Here is a 16,727-nt window from a genome sequence, read left to right on the forward strand (position 1 = left end):
GCACCTAGATGATAACCAGAGAAACATTGCAGTCAACATGGATCTGTCAAAAATAAATCACACCAGATAACTTGATTTTTATCCTCCAATAGGGAACAGGCCTTATGGATAGGACAGAGCCTGTTGTCAGCTTGATTTTGCTTATGACACTTACATGACATTTTCTTTAAAAAGTTAAAGAAATACAGTCTGGGTAAATGTTTTATGAGGTCTGTACAAAACTTCCTACATAGCAAGAAATAGTTCACTCACAAAAGGAAAGGATATATTGCTGGTTTTTTAGAGCCTGTCTTCAGTCTGAGTCTCTGTGTTATTGATATTAAAATTTAAATAACGGAACAGAGAAAATTCTTATTAATTTTGCAGGTGATGCGAAGGGGGGAGGACACAGAATTACATTTCAAAATATTTTTTGACCATTCAGGGAACATTTAAAGTAAATAATAACTTTAAAATAAATAATAAAGATGTTCAATAAGATCAAGTAGAATCATAGTTCAGCACATTATACTGGTATAAATAATTTCTGCCTTTCCTCCTCCCCTTGCTACTCATTTTCTGCCTCACTGTCTTATGCCAGCATTAATTTTTCTGGGGCTCTGGTTGACTGAGGAAGCTGATTAACTTTACAATTATAATTCCAGAGTTGGGTGTGACCTGGAGCATTTTGCTGATCTATATGATTCTACTTTAGGTTGTGGCAGTGGATGAGGTGACCTGCTGATTTCTTATCTTGCTGTGACATTCCACTCATTAGAAAGAAGGAACATGGTTGGTATAAAATTTAACATCTTGGTACAACTGATACTTTGCAACAACACAATATGGATCATTCATGTTCAGACTGTGATCCAAAATAAACCCAAAATATCTGCTTCTCTGATCTCAATCTGCTGCATGGCTTATGCACAGTTCATTCATTCTCTCTGAGTTTCTTCAGCTTTTTGAAAAGTACCCTGAAATCTGTGAATAACAATTCAGTATTATTGACTGAACACTAAGCTGTTGCTCTTTTCTGTTTATTAACCATTTCTTCTCATCCTTTGCCTAAGTAAGTTAGGATCTCACTAAGGTCCACTGTAAACATATGTATCTCCTGTGTCAATGGAAATGGTTCTCTAAAAGCAATAAATTCCTGCAACTAAAGTGTTTGCTTGAGAGCCTGAGTCTTGTTCTTAGATGCAAGAGATTTATTTTTCTGTCAGTGGCTTCTTTAAATATAAAAATGGTGAAATCTCATGTTAATCCATGAAGAAATGCCAGGTCCTGGGCACATCAGGAGCCCTTGACCAGCCAGAGCCCCATTCCTGTCCCAGGCTGGGCCTTGGGCAGTCTGTTCTCAGCTCTGGCCTTTGCTGCTCCTGACTCGTTGAGTGCTGTTCCTGGCCTGACCCTGGACCTGGTTTGTCCCCCCTCATTTTTTTAATGATCACTTGCAGCCCCTGGCACCATTCCAGCCCTGTCCTCCTGCCTGGCTGGATGCTCTGGGATGAGCCCTTGCTCAGGTCAGGGCTTCTCTGTGCCTGCCCTCAGCTCTTGGATGGCTGCCTCTGTGGGTACCACTCTGACAAGGTGTGAAATTTAAAGGCAGCTTATGCTCTCTCTGGAAAACAAAGCCCTGCATCTTGTCTCTCCCTAATTATCATTCCCAAATTCCAGCTTAAGTGAGTCTGAAAGTAAAGGCAAGGCCTGAAATCTTGCATGTGGTAGGAATCATCAACAAGCATCACAAGCTGGACTTCAAAACACAAAGAGTAAACAACCTCAATTCTTATTCAAAAAAGCATTTAAGCACATGCTTAGCTTTAGCCTGTCCTCAAATCCTTTGAATTTGATGATATAAATTTCCTCAGCATCAAGCTCTGCTGCTGCACATAGGAAATGTGATTGTATACATCAGTATGTGGTTACACCTGTAGATGTACTAGAGACTTTGTGTCCTTGTTGTACAGGAGGTATTACAAAAAACCAAAACAAGAAAAACCCACAAGCTAAATGAGCAACAAAGTTATATTTTAAGTCCTGAAATGTTTCTGGTGAATAATGATATTCACAGATCTTCCTTGTTTGTAGTTTTTTTGGCTAAAGAACAGCACTGGGCACATAATTGCAGTCTGAAAATGCTTTGAGCAGTCAAAAAGAGACTTAGAACAGCTCTGGGCAGCACTGCAGACTATGGGCATGAATACATTCAAGTTGTGTATGCAGAAAGCAACAGCAGTTGTAAACCAGAACTCCTGTTTCTGTACAGAACAGAACCCCAGTCTCTCTGGTTTCCTACTTACATCCTGCCTCTTTTCACTTTTCACTTGGCCCTCTTGTTTCACTCCTTGTAGCCCATGAGTTAAATCAAATTTACTTTCCCTTCACAAATTAGGACAATTGCTCCCCTACTGAGGTTGAATCTTCAGAAGTCTATACATCTACATCCTTCCTCTGACTTTATTTTCAATGTCCTTTTTGTTGTTAGGATTGCTTTGACACCCTGGGCTGAGTTCTGCTAACTCCTGAAGGGCTTATATGGTCTTAAGAAAATTCTTCTCACTTTATCCACTTTTCAGAAAGTAATGAAACCCTGGATCACTTGTGAAAGCAGTGGGGCCACAAGCAATGCTTTACTGGCTGTGGCAAGGGCTGATGATTGCTTTGACCACAGGATTGTGACAATCTGCTGGCAGTCAGACACTGCTGCTGCCTGCCCTGCTCTAGAGCAGCTGCAGCTGGGGATGGATCCAGCCCAGGAGCATGCAATGCACCTCCAGATGTGCCATCAAACACTCCTGCCCTGCTGCAGATGTGAGATGCTGGGTAAGGGCTCTCCCAGCCTCCAGGGGCACCCTGAGAGTGTCCCTGCCCCAGGGAGCACCACAGCTGCCATGCAGGGCCTCAGTGGGCACAGGGGATGCACACACTGACAGCAAGCCACTCACTAAGGATGGATTTGTTTGTTCTTATTTTTTCTGCTTTGTTGTGTTTTTTCCTTCTTGCTTCAAATCTAGGTTCATAGAGATTCTTCCATCAGTTATTCTGACTTCCTTCTATTGAGTCAGTTGCTGTCATGCATTTTTTATGAATTTAAAGAAAGGCTTATGGCAGTGTAATTTCTTACTTCCTCTCAAGGATTTTTCTTGAGAGAAAGATGAAAGTCTGTTGCATTTGTCATATCTCTCCCTGTCAGATAATTTAGCTAGAACATATGCTAGACAATACCAAAAAGTAAGTAAATGTCAACTAGAAACATTCAAAATAAAAGCTTAAAAAGCATATAATGTTGTCATGTTTTTAACCTGATGGACTGAAAATAATATAAAGCACCAGCAGAAACTTGCTAGATGACAACTGCATGAACCAGCTTCTCACTGATTGACATTTCTGTCATGTTCACACTATTGGATTTAGGTTTTCCCTAACATAAAATGCTGCAGTTTTGATAGACACAAAATCAGGTGGATGTAAAAGCAAGGGAAAGTACAGAACTATCATGAATCAACAAAGTTTGCTCTGAGATAAAGAAAATCATAGTTGACAGTTTATCTGCACTTGGATAATTTGTGTTGAAATTAAGAGGTCAGACAGTACAGTCATTCTGCAATACAGGTGGAGGAGCCACCTGAAAAATGGGAATATTTCCTTATAGTTTCATATTCTAAATGAGTAAACACAGTCTCTGAAGTTGTTTGGAGCTTGGGAAAATATATTTTTGTTGAGTCTGAAAAAGTGGATCTATAAAACACATGTTCTTAAGAAAACTAAAGCTTTCATCCAGATGCTCTCCTTAAATTTGAAGTATCTTGAGAACTAACAAAATTATGAGTGCTCTTTTCACACATCAGCACTAAACATTTATGCCTCAGAATACTCCCTTTTGTGTCTGTGTCCTGTGTTGTTCAGCCATTTTTCAATTTTCAAGTCATGTGCTTTGTTTTATGTCCAGTACCAGCCTCATATTATTGCTAAGTATAATAAAGGACATTTTACAAAGAACCATCCAAACTCTTTCTCTTGGAAGCAGAGCCTTAACAGCACTTTTCTCAGTCTCTAATTGTTGTTAGAGTTGAGTTAAGCTGTGACTGGTGTATGTAGGAGGCACACTCTAAATCTACATAGATATTAAGGCAGAAGAATATGTGCTTTCTATTTTTGTTCTGTTTTGCTATAGTTTATTGAGCACACTGGCTCCATGATGAATTACTGAAATCCTTTTTGGCTACAACTGAGTTCTTAGTTTTAAAACTAAGAATTAATTTCACATTGTGAGACACTGTCACTGCTTATGAACCTCAACCTGAGGGTTTCAGAACACTGTGTCTTCCCTAACCTTCTGTGTGGAATTTGCCTTTGTTATTAAAACCACAGTGATATTTGGTGTTCAAAGTCAGGGAACTGCTATATTTAACATAATGTAAAACAAATGTAACAGCAGTCTCACAAACAATGTGAAAGATGGGAAGGAGAAGATGGTGTCATCTCTGGTTAATTAAATGGTATGAAATTTGTACCATTTCATTCTATTATGGAATATCATGTGGTCAGGTCTATTATGTTACATAATTGTGTTATCACAGTGTATTTTTATGTCTTGTGATATTTGGGAAGGAGGTGTTGGATGCCTCAGCTTTACAGTGAGTGATCAAGAAGTGTCCATTTTTCACAAAGATTTCTGAGCCAAACCTGGGTTCTGTTAGACCCTCCCGTCATTTATTAGCATGCCCAGGTGTCAGTCACACACTTGAACATTTCTGTGAATTTAACCCCTGAAATTTGATACTTTAAAATACCAAAAGGCTGCTCTTATTCCTTTGTATTGGGTTTGCATGACAAGGTTTTGGAAGTCAAGGGGGCTACAGGGGTGACTTGTGTGAAGCTGCCAGAAGCTTCCTGATGTCCAACAGAGCCAAGGCTGGCTGGCTCCAGGATGGACTGGATGAGGCTGTGCCCAGCACCAACAGAGACAACAGCTCTGGGATAACAGATTTCAGAACAGACAGTAACCCCTGTGCAGCTGCTGTGGAAGGAAGGAGCAAGAACAAGTGAAAGAATCAACTGCAGACACCAAGGTCACCGAGGTGAAGAAGGAGGCCCTGGAGCAGAGATTCCCCTGCAGCCCGTGGTAAGGACATGGTGAGGTAAGTCTTTAGTGTGTCTTAATAAGTGATTGAGGAAAAGTTGTATACTGGCAGGGTTTCTGGGCAAGGTAATGCATTTCCCAAAGAGCAGGAGCCTCACAGGGGACACAGGTCCCGTTTAACCATTTCATTGAACAGCCTGGAAGGAGCTGCGAGCCCTCTGGTGGTTGGTCACCCCCTGAAATTCTCATCCCAATGCTCTGTAACCAATACAATAACCCACACACACACTTTGCTTTCAGTAGCAGTACACATTCTGTTGATTTATCCCTTGAGAATGTTGCTATGACCACTTTTCTACACATAGGAAATGAAATAGTAGTAATTTACTATTAATCAGTCTGAGGGAATTGGGACTGCTCAGTCTGGAGAAGAGAAGGCTCCAGGGAGGCCTTAGAGCACCTTCCAGTGCCTAAAGGGGCTCCAAGAGAGCTGGAGAGGGAGGTTTGACAAGGGCATGGAGTGACAGGACAAGGAAGGATGGCTTTAAACTGAAAAAGAGCTGCTTTAGATTAGGTCCCAAGTAGAAATTCATCCCTGTGAGGATGCAGCAGCCTGGTCTAGCAGAAGGAAGGAGATTCCAACCCTGGCCATTCTATGATTCTATGTTTCTATAAATTGAACTAGTTCTATTCCAACAATATATCCCACACCTGTATGAGACACAATGCTCTTCTATAAGGGAGTTTTATTTTAAATTCCGAGAGAATGTGCCTGTTTCTGCAGAAGGGATGAGGGCCATGTGGTCACTGAGGGCTTGGCTGGGGCCTGGGCACACCAAGCATTCTGATAGAACAGGAGTTGGCAAAAGGAGTCAGTGTTTGCAGGAAGGAAGGCAGGAATTGTGTTCTCAGGTTAGACCTGTAAGAGGTTTTGTAGTTCTCAGATGAGATGGGGTAGAAAGGAACTCACTCTAAACTGCAGCAGTCACTGGACTGAAATTTAGTGATAAATAACTTGAACTAAGTTTTCTTGAAATATGTAAGGATTGTATTTATTGTAAAGAAGGTGATGTTTAAATATAAGAGGGTTTTTTTGGTGTTATTTGCTGGGGCCAATGTACTGCACTGTGTTTGAAGGAAACAAGAAAATATATATCTTGTGCAGATTTAATATCTCAGCTTATGTTCTCATCTTGGTATCCAGATGAATCATGTAGCCATTGCCTCCTTTATCCATCCCACATCAGTGGATGGTTGCTAACAGTTTCCAGTAATAGAACAGGGGATACAAAAGAGTTTTTCAGGTCTGTGATTTCCAGATGGCTCAGCCACTCTTAGGCTTTTTCATAAATCTTAAAAATATTTACCACAGAGTTTTCTATATCAGGATTCACGGCTGGTGTAGATGTGAGCATTTTCACAGCTTGGCTGATGGTATTCACATGCTTCAGAGCTGGGGGCTGAGTTTTCTCCTGTGGCTGATTACTTGGAAGGTTTCTTCCACGGTCCCAACCCTGACACGATCCCTTCCTGCCTGGATGGGAGGTCAGTGCTGTGGAACCCAGTACAGGTTGTTACCCAGCAGATCATATGGACTTAGCAACAGATTCTTCCGTCTAAAACTCCAACTAATGCTGAAGAAATATGCCCTAATTATTTATGTAAAGCCTTTACTAGAAACAGAGACATAAGTTGAAAGTGTTGTGTGGGCACATAAGCTCAAAGGAGCTCCAGGAGCATGTCATTGAAGAAATTATCCAGAGAAGGGGGAAAGAAGAACAAAATTATATTCCAGCTTGAAACATTTCAGGTTATTCCTGCTTTTCAGATCTGTTTGCTGCTGTCCTGTTAAGTCCAAAGAGCACAAATGGCTGCTAGATTAGCAAAGAAAATTCTAGAGGTTCAGCCATACAAACAGAATAAAGTACAGTTTTCTCATTAAAAGATTCTTTAAAATCTTCACCACAATAACAGTGCATGCCTTCTCCTATTTCTGTAGCGCAGCGAAATTCTATGATCTGTAAATTATGTAAGTGAAAGAAGGATATTTAAAAAAAAAAAACTTGGTATCTATATAAAATCTGTTTTTCTTGAAACAAAACAAACCCAAACCAACAGGAAAGAAATCATCAGTCAAACAGACAAGTGCAATTTGGTGAACATTTAGCAGAAAGTTTGTATTATCTGTAGGGCTGCAGACAGTTCTTATGCATTCATTCATGTGCTGTATAAAATAGTTCAAATGCCCTCAGGAGTTGGTATTTTGAGATATTTCTTTTCTAGAGGTTGAAGTACATTGGGTTGAACACATGTAGAGAGTGTCCCCATGAACTAATGTCACAGAGCAGGTGTGTGTGACCCTCCCAGGTGAGGCTCCCACTGCTGTGACCTTGCCTGGACACCCTGTGAGCGTGCACCAGTGAGCACACCTGTGCTTCAAACGTGATTCTCCCCATTTCCACGTGGGTCAAATTCCTCTCCTCTAGATGATTCCTTATGAATGGAATCAGGTAAGACATCTGCATTCCACAATTAACCTTTTGTTACAAAATTACTCCCTGTCTAACGGAGAACTAAACTTGCACAGCAGGTGGCAGCCCGGTCCTGCTTGGCTTCAGCCTGGTTTGCACCTCGGAGGAAATCTTCCAGAGCTGGAGTGGTCACTGCTATTGAACAGCTGTGCTTTCCTGTCTGGAAAACAGGGGATTTTTAGCAAAGAAGTCATTGGTCACTGCCATATTACAAAGGCAGAGCGGTTTAAGAGGAGATAATTTGAAAATAAAATGAGTAGACTATGTGAGCAGCACGATTCACTGACAGTTTGGGATGTAGTGTAGATTCAAGTTGAGTCAATAGAATGTCAAAATAAGCAGTAAATCAAACTCTTGATAATCCTGCCTGAGTAATGTTCCACAGCCACCCCAATACATCTGCCTGTTAGCATAAGCAAGAGGTTCCCACAGGGTATTTTTGGATGTTGAATGGTCAGAATAATCTGAAATATTTTGGTTAAATGGTAAGGAGTAGAGTGTAGCAGTCTAAAGCTTGTAGAACCAATGTTGTAAAATTCTCCAGCACATTCTGAAAATTAAGTCCTGAAATGCAATTCTTACCCTCCTCTCTTCTCCGAGCCTTAAAAAGGTTGTTAGGGAAAGGAGGAAGGGGGGCTTTATATCTTCTCTGCAAATGGGGCAGTTTGCTTTGAAATATCATGAATAATAATTCTTAGAAAGCCTCTTCATGAGCTTCAGATGGATTTGAACCAGTTCTGTCTTCAGTCAGGCCCAAAAACCATGATATTATCATTGAATCTTACACATCCTTGTTCCATTTCCTCACCTGGCCTGTGGGGAAAAAAAGAAGGAATCCTTCTGGGAATATGTTTATCATGAAGTAAAAACTTGACAGCATTTATTTATCATTATTTTGGGTTGGCAAAATAATGATAAAAATATGGCCTGGGTAGTAGGCATTTTAAACTTGATTTGCTAAAACTATTTGTTTATTTGCCTGAGTGGGACATTTCAGTATTTGGCTGAACTATCACCTAACACCCAGGGGGATGTCCTAGACCTATAGACTTAGGTGGTTATTAGGCTTAATTGGTATAATTACTGTAGACCTCCTGAGATATTGAATATGGCTTATTATGGCTTATTTTAAACTTTTAAATCCAGTATTAGGAGGAATTGTCATTAAGTTATACCATAGAAAAATAATAAGTCTAAAGTTAAATCTTGTGTTGTTGGTTTAAAACTGTTTAAGCCTCCCGTTCCTCACAAATCCTCTAACAATTTACTGAACTCCTTTGTGCTTATGCCAACACTTTTTATGGCATGTGAGCCAAGCTCGTGCCCAGTGTAGCACCAGAGAAGTCAGTGGGGTCATAATGGAGATTATTTCACAATATTTCAGTCATCTAAGTTGATTCCCTCCAAGTAAGCCCAGAGCCCTGTGCTGCCAAAGCCAGTGGAAACTCATTAAATGCCTTTTGCAGTTCCCATGGAGCCTTTTTTGTGGAAATACCTGTTCTTGTTCCTTTGCTTTGTGTGATAACTCCCCCAGGTTAATTATGTCCATTTGCAAGATCAACTCTGAAAGGTCCTAAATTTTGTACATGGGGTGTAAGGTAATGGAATTTGCATTGAGGTAGCATTTGGTGGGTTTGCTATGTAAAAAAAAAGTGAAAACTGTTAATTAGAAATTAATTGATAGTTTTAGCATTAAATGAGTAGCAAAAGTAAAAGGAAATGCTTAGAAATGAGGGTGCAATTTCTGTCTGTAGTGTTCCCCTCCACTGCAAGGACTCCATGTACTTCGAGTGCTCTTGTAGCACTTTGCAGAAGAGTATAAAAATGCGTAATGTTTGAAATTATTATACAAAATAGGGAAAAAGATGAAACAGTAGCATTGATTATAGATCTAATTTTGTGAATAAAGTTGAACAAGAAGCTGTGGGTTTTGTTATCCAAAATTCCTACCTGAAGCATGGAACAAAGCAGCTTTCACAGGATAACTAGGAGAGACTCAAGACTTGACAATAAAAGCTCTGTGAGGAAAGGGTGTCCCACCTCACAAATTTGCTTTTTTGATAAGGATTTGACATTGGGTCAAAGTTAAGACACACAGGATTTGCGTGTGCAGTCACATGGCAACCTAGTTGAGCATGGAAATGGTGAATAATGTTGAATGATCTTTTATAGCAATAATATTAGTTGAGCATCCTTATTAAACAGGGAATCCATGGAAGAAAAAGAGCTAGGGTTTCGAATCTATTAAAAGCCCGTAAGGCTTCATCAGCTCTCCTGCTTGTAGGAGTTCTTGTTTACTCTGCACTGCAATATTTCATCTCAAGGCCTTGTCTCCTGTGGGCAGCCACTTCTGGGAAGGGAGGTGAATGGCACTGTAACATTGAATGACATTGAACAGGGACATAGCTTTTAATTCTCCAGCCACAGCAGTGTTTTGTCAAATGCTCAGTATAAAACAAAATTTGATAGCAGAGATAAAAAGGGGAAAGAGTGAACTTATGTTCTATTATGTGGTTTGTCTCCAAATTATAGAATTCCTTTCTAATATGAGAAGTTTGCTTATAAGAAGGAATGAACTTATTATACCAGCCCAACATGTAGCTGGTATTTGGGGAGTTCAGATCTGACTGTAACATACATCAGTCCAGTATGAAAACATGTCTTAGAAAAACAGATATAGCTGCTTTCCTTTAGGCAGTCCTTTACATTCTGAGAACTAGGACTGGTCCTGTGCTACACTCTTTGCACATGTTCTGTTTGCTGAGCAGCCTCTGCAGGCAGAACTGACCCTCCCTTGTGTGTGAGGGGAGAGAAGGTGCTGCCACTGCTGTGCTCTGGTGTCCTGGGCTGACACCTGGGCTGCTCCTGACTTTTCTCCTGAAGAGTGTTATTGTCAATGCTGATCAATGATATTTATTTTGGGTTGGCAAAATTGGCAAAATATTTAAATGATATTTAAAGGAAAACCAGCCCTACTGCTGTTCATATCCTTGATAATGAGGAGATAAGAAAGGCATCTCTTGATAATACAGGTGGATGAAGTAATGAATGTATGTATGTAATGAAAGTAAAGAAAAATGAAATGAAAAATAATAATCTAAATCTATTTTATAATATAAAATAATATAAAATATTAAAAAAAAAATCTAAAACTTGGAGTGGTTTTTTAAAAGATGGAGTTGCTCAGGCTGCTTGTTTAGTGGATATAATGTACCTTTGTTACACTGCCTATTTTTGCACTGCCTTCTCATTTTCTCAAGCTGTTACAAGTCTTTTATGTGAGGATGCTTCCATTGTATACCAATGAAGGAATTGAATTATGTAGGTAGCAGAGGCTAAAGCTGAAACTCCCTAGCATCATCTTTCTTAAGTATCACTGTCAGGTAAGAAAATAGGTCTGTAAGTGACACTATTCATCTGAACAAGAAACTGTTATCGGGGTACTTGTCAGCTGTGTAATGCTGATACCTGGGCTGGCCTGTGGAACCAGATACCATGGCAGATAACGGGGGTTGGGGGGATGGTGTCTGCTTTTGGGCAGAGTTGGACCCTGAGTGCCAGAGCAGCAGGGGCAGAGAGCTCCTCATAGTGCAGCCATTCCCCTCCCCAGCCCCAGGGCCTGTGAATTTCAGAACTCAGCTTCATTCACAAACATTTGCTTCTTCTGTAGCTACTACAACAATAACAATTATTTTTGCAAACAATTTGCATATATGGTCATGTGAATAAATTTAATAACTGACTCCAAGAATTAACTTGCAATAGAATACTGACAGAAACAAAAGCATAGTCATTGGAAGTATGGAGTAAATGAAGTATATTCCATTAATATTTCTTGCATACGTGACGTTAACTGTAAACCTGGGGAGCAACGTGTACAAGGAGGTAGCAGCCACTGATCTGACAAACTGATTGTGCAAGTAGAATTCTCTTCTGTTTTGCTGCCAAAAGGGAAGTCCATGTTAAAAGTGTGAGCATTTAAGAGTCAGAATTCTGTTAACTTTACCACAGTATTATAGACTGACTTTCATCTGGACTCTTCATTACAAATGCTTGTACTCTACAGATCTGAGTGCTGAGTCAAATCCTCCATCTCACAGAAAGAACTTTTTAAGGTAAGAATTTCAATACCTTTTTTGTACTTTGAGCTGCACTTCCCATCTTTATTTGACATTTCAGTTTTTTTCATGGACAAATGTCCTGTGTATCACAGATATTATGAATGGAAACAGACCAATTTAGACCCAAAAGATTTTGGCAATGAAGTTACTATGCAAAGGAAATTACTTGTTGACTGAAGAACGCTATTACAAAAGTAGAAACTTGTTACTCTGGCATCTTTGTTCATGTAAGCAAGAGCTTATACAGACCTAAATGCATGAGAGAGGTAAAAGTGTGTGTGGGAAATGTTTTATGGGTGACTCCTAAAGGGTCTGTAAAAGGTGACCAAATAATCATATACCTTTCTTAAACTGTTCAGTGTAATAGCCAAAATTGCGGAAGAGGTCTGCATCACTACAGCAAACTGTCCATAAATTACATTTTAAAAGACATTTCTCCTGAAATTTGTGTTCCTTTTTCAATGTTCCATAGTGCATTGTGTTGGGCTGATGGGAAACAGTGTGGTGATTAATCAGCCTCTGAAGAAAGAGGTTATGCTAGGAAAAACAAGCTGACTCAAAGCTTTGCTGCAAAGACAGAATTAAAAGAATACAATTTGAATTTCAGCAAAATCCTGACTTTTTGACAAGCTGTGTAAATGGGATTCTTATAGGTGCAGTGTCTTGTAAATCATTAAAGAATGGAAGCTGCAGACTGTCTTGTAAGTGCTTCCTTACCATTTCAGGAACAGGCTGAAAGAGAATTCCTGGAACATGTCAGGGCAGACTGGCAGCTTGCTGGAATTCAGACAGGATGCACAGAGGATTTTAGTACTTGTAGGCTACCTATTTGCTTTAAAGCATATGCAATACTTCTGTCCTTGGGCTAGAGTTCTGTGTTGCCACTCCATAATTTTACCCTCTGGGCACAGCAATCTCTGAAACAAAAAGAAAGTATACCTGATGAAAGCAGGATTAGTTTGAAGTGTTTTTATAGGGATTTACAACCATAGAAACACATGTTCTAAGAGGAACATTTACAGGTTGTTTAAAAAAATCACACAACACAGTTCACAATAACAAGGAGGCTTTATAAGGCTTGCATATGAGTAGATTGCTGGTCTATCACCAAAAAATTTTTAGCAATTTCTCTTAGATTTTTATATTATTATGTATAGAAATGAGCTCAGTGTCTCAATGTTAAGGACTATGTGTTGATTTGGTTTTTCACTTTAAGAAATGAAATATCAAAACCCAAAGAAACACATCATTTAATCTTTGTATTATAGGTAAATTGTTACACAGGAAGCCAGTTATTCTAAAATTAGTTAACCACTCCTTTCTGCACCAAAATACAGCTTGCACACAAGATGATATCTGTCCTTCATGCAATCTGCTGATGTATTTGCCCCCAAGGTCTATAGGAATAGCTACAAACAGATAAGCAGTAAGTTGAGTCATTCTAACCTTACCAACATTACTTCCCAATTGTGCAAATTCAGAGGAATTAATGCATGTGCAACTGCTCCAAGTGAGAACAACACGTACAGGAGCACCTCAGAGGATATTGTTTGTTCTTCCCTGTTCTCTGTTCCTCAGAAATGCAGCTGAAAGAGCAGCCAACCCACAAACATACATGCTTAGGACTACTGCTACTTTTTAAAATGGAGTATTGTATTTTTTTTAAATTTGAGGTTTCAATTTTTCATTTGAAATTTTTTTTTTAAATTTTCAAATGAAAATTTGGAACAAAGTTAAGGTGAACAAGTAACTTTTTTTCTATCTAGGTTCTAAATAAAAAAACAGCTGTGGAAAAAAATATCAGTTTGGAGCTGGCCTTGCTGTTCCTGTGAAAAACTTCTGCCATCACATATATAAACAGAAAAACTATTGAGGTCAAGGTCTTCACTGAAGTCTAGTGTTTGCTCTAATGAATTCCCCAAATGGTTTCATTCTAAATTAGGGCACCATATTTAAAATGTTATGATTCTTTTAAAGGAGACTGAGAGATCCTGGTGAGAAGAGTACAGAGATGCTGAAAGAAGACCATTTTTAGCCATATTTTCAGCCATAATGCATCCTAATCTAATGGGCTCTTGATAGTATGGCTGGCCTGTGGCTACTGTTAGCTGGGGTTATGCACTTTAGACTGAATCTTATGAAAAATTAAATAAAACATTTCATTTCCATAACAATTAATTTTCTTTCTTGTGAATGTCTCTAGCCAGCACAGAACATATTTCACTATGTGCTAACTATTCAATCTTTTTTTGCAATGGCTGCTCAAAGTTTCCTCTGAAGTCTACTTTGAGGTATTTTGTTTTCTGTGGTGATCTACTGATTGTTCTGCCAATAAGACACGTAACTGTTGGCACCAACAACATTAAATTTAGAGTTCCACATCTTTCCCTAGAGTTATTGTGGTATATATCAGAAATCTCTCTGTCAATACTGCTTTCCTTTCTTAAAATGTATATCCTTCAGTCAGGAATTCTTGGTCCAACACTTTATCCTATTTTTGATCTAATACTTTAAGGCTGTGCTTCAGGTAGGGCTTTTCATTTCTGTGACAAACTGGACAGTAAGAGAACACTGAAACTACATTCTCCTTTGGCTTTGTGTAGTGTGTGACCCAACCAATGGAACTGTGAGTGCTGATTTGACCCAAGACAGTAAATAACCAGGCACCCATTGGAGGAAAGAATCAGGGAAAAGAGAAAACCAGAACATGTGTGCTGTCATTGCTCTGGTGTCTTGAAGCCTAAGCAGAGTGTTAGTGTCAGGAATTACCTCTGGAAATCAAAGTAGCTCTAATCTCTGCACACACCTGAGCAGGTAATGAAACTGATGGTTTTGCAAAATAAAAATGTTATGTCTGCAAGCAGGTACGTGTTTCTGTTTCACACATGAAATAGGGCTTAAACCAATGATTTAATTATGGAATGCAAGTATTTGTTCAGTGCTTGCAAGCTGCAGTTCATTCTTCTGCACAGTAACTCAAAGTGAGAAGTCATATTTGGGTACATGAGGGGAAAGAAACTGATTGCAGGTTTTTTGTTCAGAGAACCCATCAGACTTGGTCTCTAGGTTCCTCCTGCTCCTTCCTCCGAGGGCCCAGTACTATGCTTGGAGATGCAATAAAGGGTTTTTTGTTTTTCCTATAAAAATATAGAAATTTATTATTCTTTGACAACCTTTATAAACAGATTTGCAGATAATTTTTAAATCTGCTTTCCTATATAAGACTAAGGGAGGAATGGAACAAGCTTGAACAAAAACCATCAAAAACCAAAACAATTCATGTGTTTGGTAGCAGCCCCTTCTCTTAAAATGCTGCCTTTTATTCACAGCCATCCTTCAGTTCCTCCTACTGGAAATTCCCCCCTGGGGTGCACTTACTTGGAGATATCAGTAAGCCTTTGTGTCATTAAGTGTATATGACTGACTGCTATGTTGGGTTTTCTTTCTTTTAAAACACAAGAGTCAGTTTAAAAAAGTCTGGAGTGAACAAAAGCCCATTACTCTCCTATGGGCAGAATTCATGTGGAGGTTCAGTGTGCAAAAAGGGACACACTAAAACTTCACCAGCCTGAGATGAAATCCAGACAACTTTTCTGGGAGAATGCTTGCTCCAAAATGGCCATGTTTGTGTACAAATTTTGTTTTCTGTTATTTTGATTCCTACTGTACAGTCTGTGAAGACAAACAGGACTGTATTTAGGAAATAGTTGATTTCATCAGTCACTTCTCTTAATATAAATAAACAACCCACAAGGCTCCAGATATTGATTTATTACTTAGATTAGAAGTGCTAAGATTATGCAATCCTTTTGCTGATATCAGGAATGAGGTGAGAAGCTCTTTACTCTTTGCAAGCTTGCACTGAATCCTGGGTGAAAACCAGAGGCCTTGGCTTCAGCCTCTCCTCAAGATCCCTTTCTCTTCTTTTGACCTCTGTGTTAAGGCTGAAAACCAGCGTCAGTGCAGAGTGACTTCACTGTCTGGGAAGTGCTGTTACACTCATCACATCCCACAGAGATCTTCAGGGAGTGCTTCTTACTGGAAAGATACAAAGGAGTTGCAACACGAGAGACAAGGAAAATCCTTTCAGTCAGATTTGATTTTCAGGATACTGTGACATTTTGTTACACAAAGATAATTTTAATTTTTGTTGAAATACTCCTCTAAAAGTTTGCAAAGACATTTTACACAACTTGTAGTGAATGTCAGCTTCCTGACCATAGGTTTCCTTGTCTTATCTTCCTGTTTTAAAGCCTTTGGAAGTATCACACATCCTCAGGGAATTACTAGTTTACCACAGCTTTATTTATAAAGAGCAAGTAAATTCATTTCTGCTTTGTTTTCAAAACAGAATGTTTGGTGTCTTTCAAAGAACTGGTTTAAATGAAAATGTATCTTATGGCAAACAAAAGAGCATATTCTATATCAGTAAATCCTATGAAAATCAGACAGGTATTTGCATACCTGTAGCTGCAGGAAAGGTTTCCCATGGTGCTCTTTCTAAAGCCTCCACAAAAAAAAGGTGTATTTGACTCTTCACCCTGTCTGTAGTAAGCATAATTTTAGGACTCATTATTCTAATGATAACCTGACAGGTTATATTTTTTCCTTAATTGTAATTAACCAAAATTTGTTTTCAGTTTGCTGAAGTTATTAGTTTGACCAAGATGTTCATCCTTGTTGAGCATCCCCCAGAACACCACTGATATCTAAATGTCAGTCAGTGGTGCCTGGCCTGGGGACATGAGTGGACAAACCCTGCAGAGTGGGGCTCCACCTTGTCCAGGGCCAAGGAGAGGTTGATGAGGTGGTTCCATTGCTTGGTGACATCTCCAGCAGGGAGGGCATAAAAGGAGAGGACAGGAGAGGGAAGAGTTACACTCAGCAGAAGTGCACAGCCTGAAGCACCTGGAATCCAGCTGGCAGCAAGGACATGCAGTCTGCAGGAGAGATGGAACCTCTGACCTGTTGGAGGTACTATGAAACTGCACCTGGAAAATGTGAGAC

Source organism: Melozone crissalis, unplaced genomic scaffold (genome assembly GCF_028551555.1).
Source record: "Melozone crissalis strain CALT ecotype California unplaced genomic scaffold, PUWL_Pcris_2 ptg000068l_1, whole genome shotgun sequence".
Classification (NCBI taxonomy): Eukaryota; Metazoa; Chordata; class Aves; order Passeriformes; family Passerellidae; genus Melozone; species Melozone crissalis.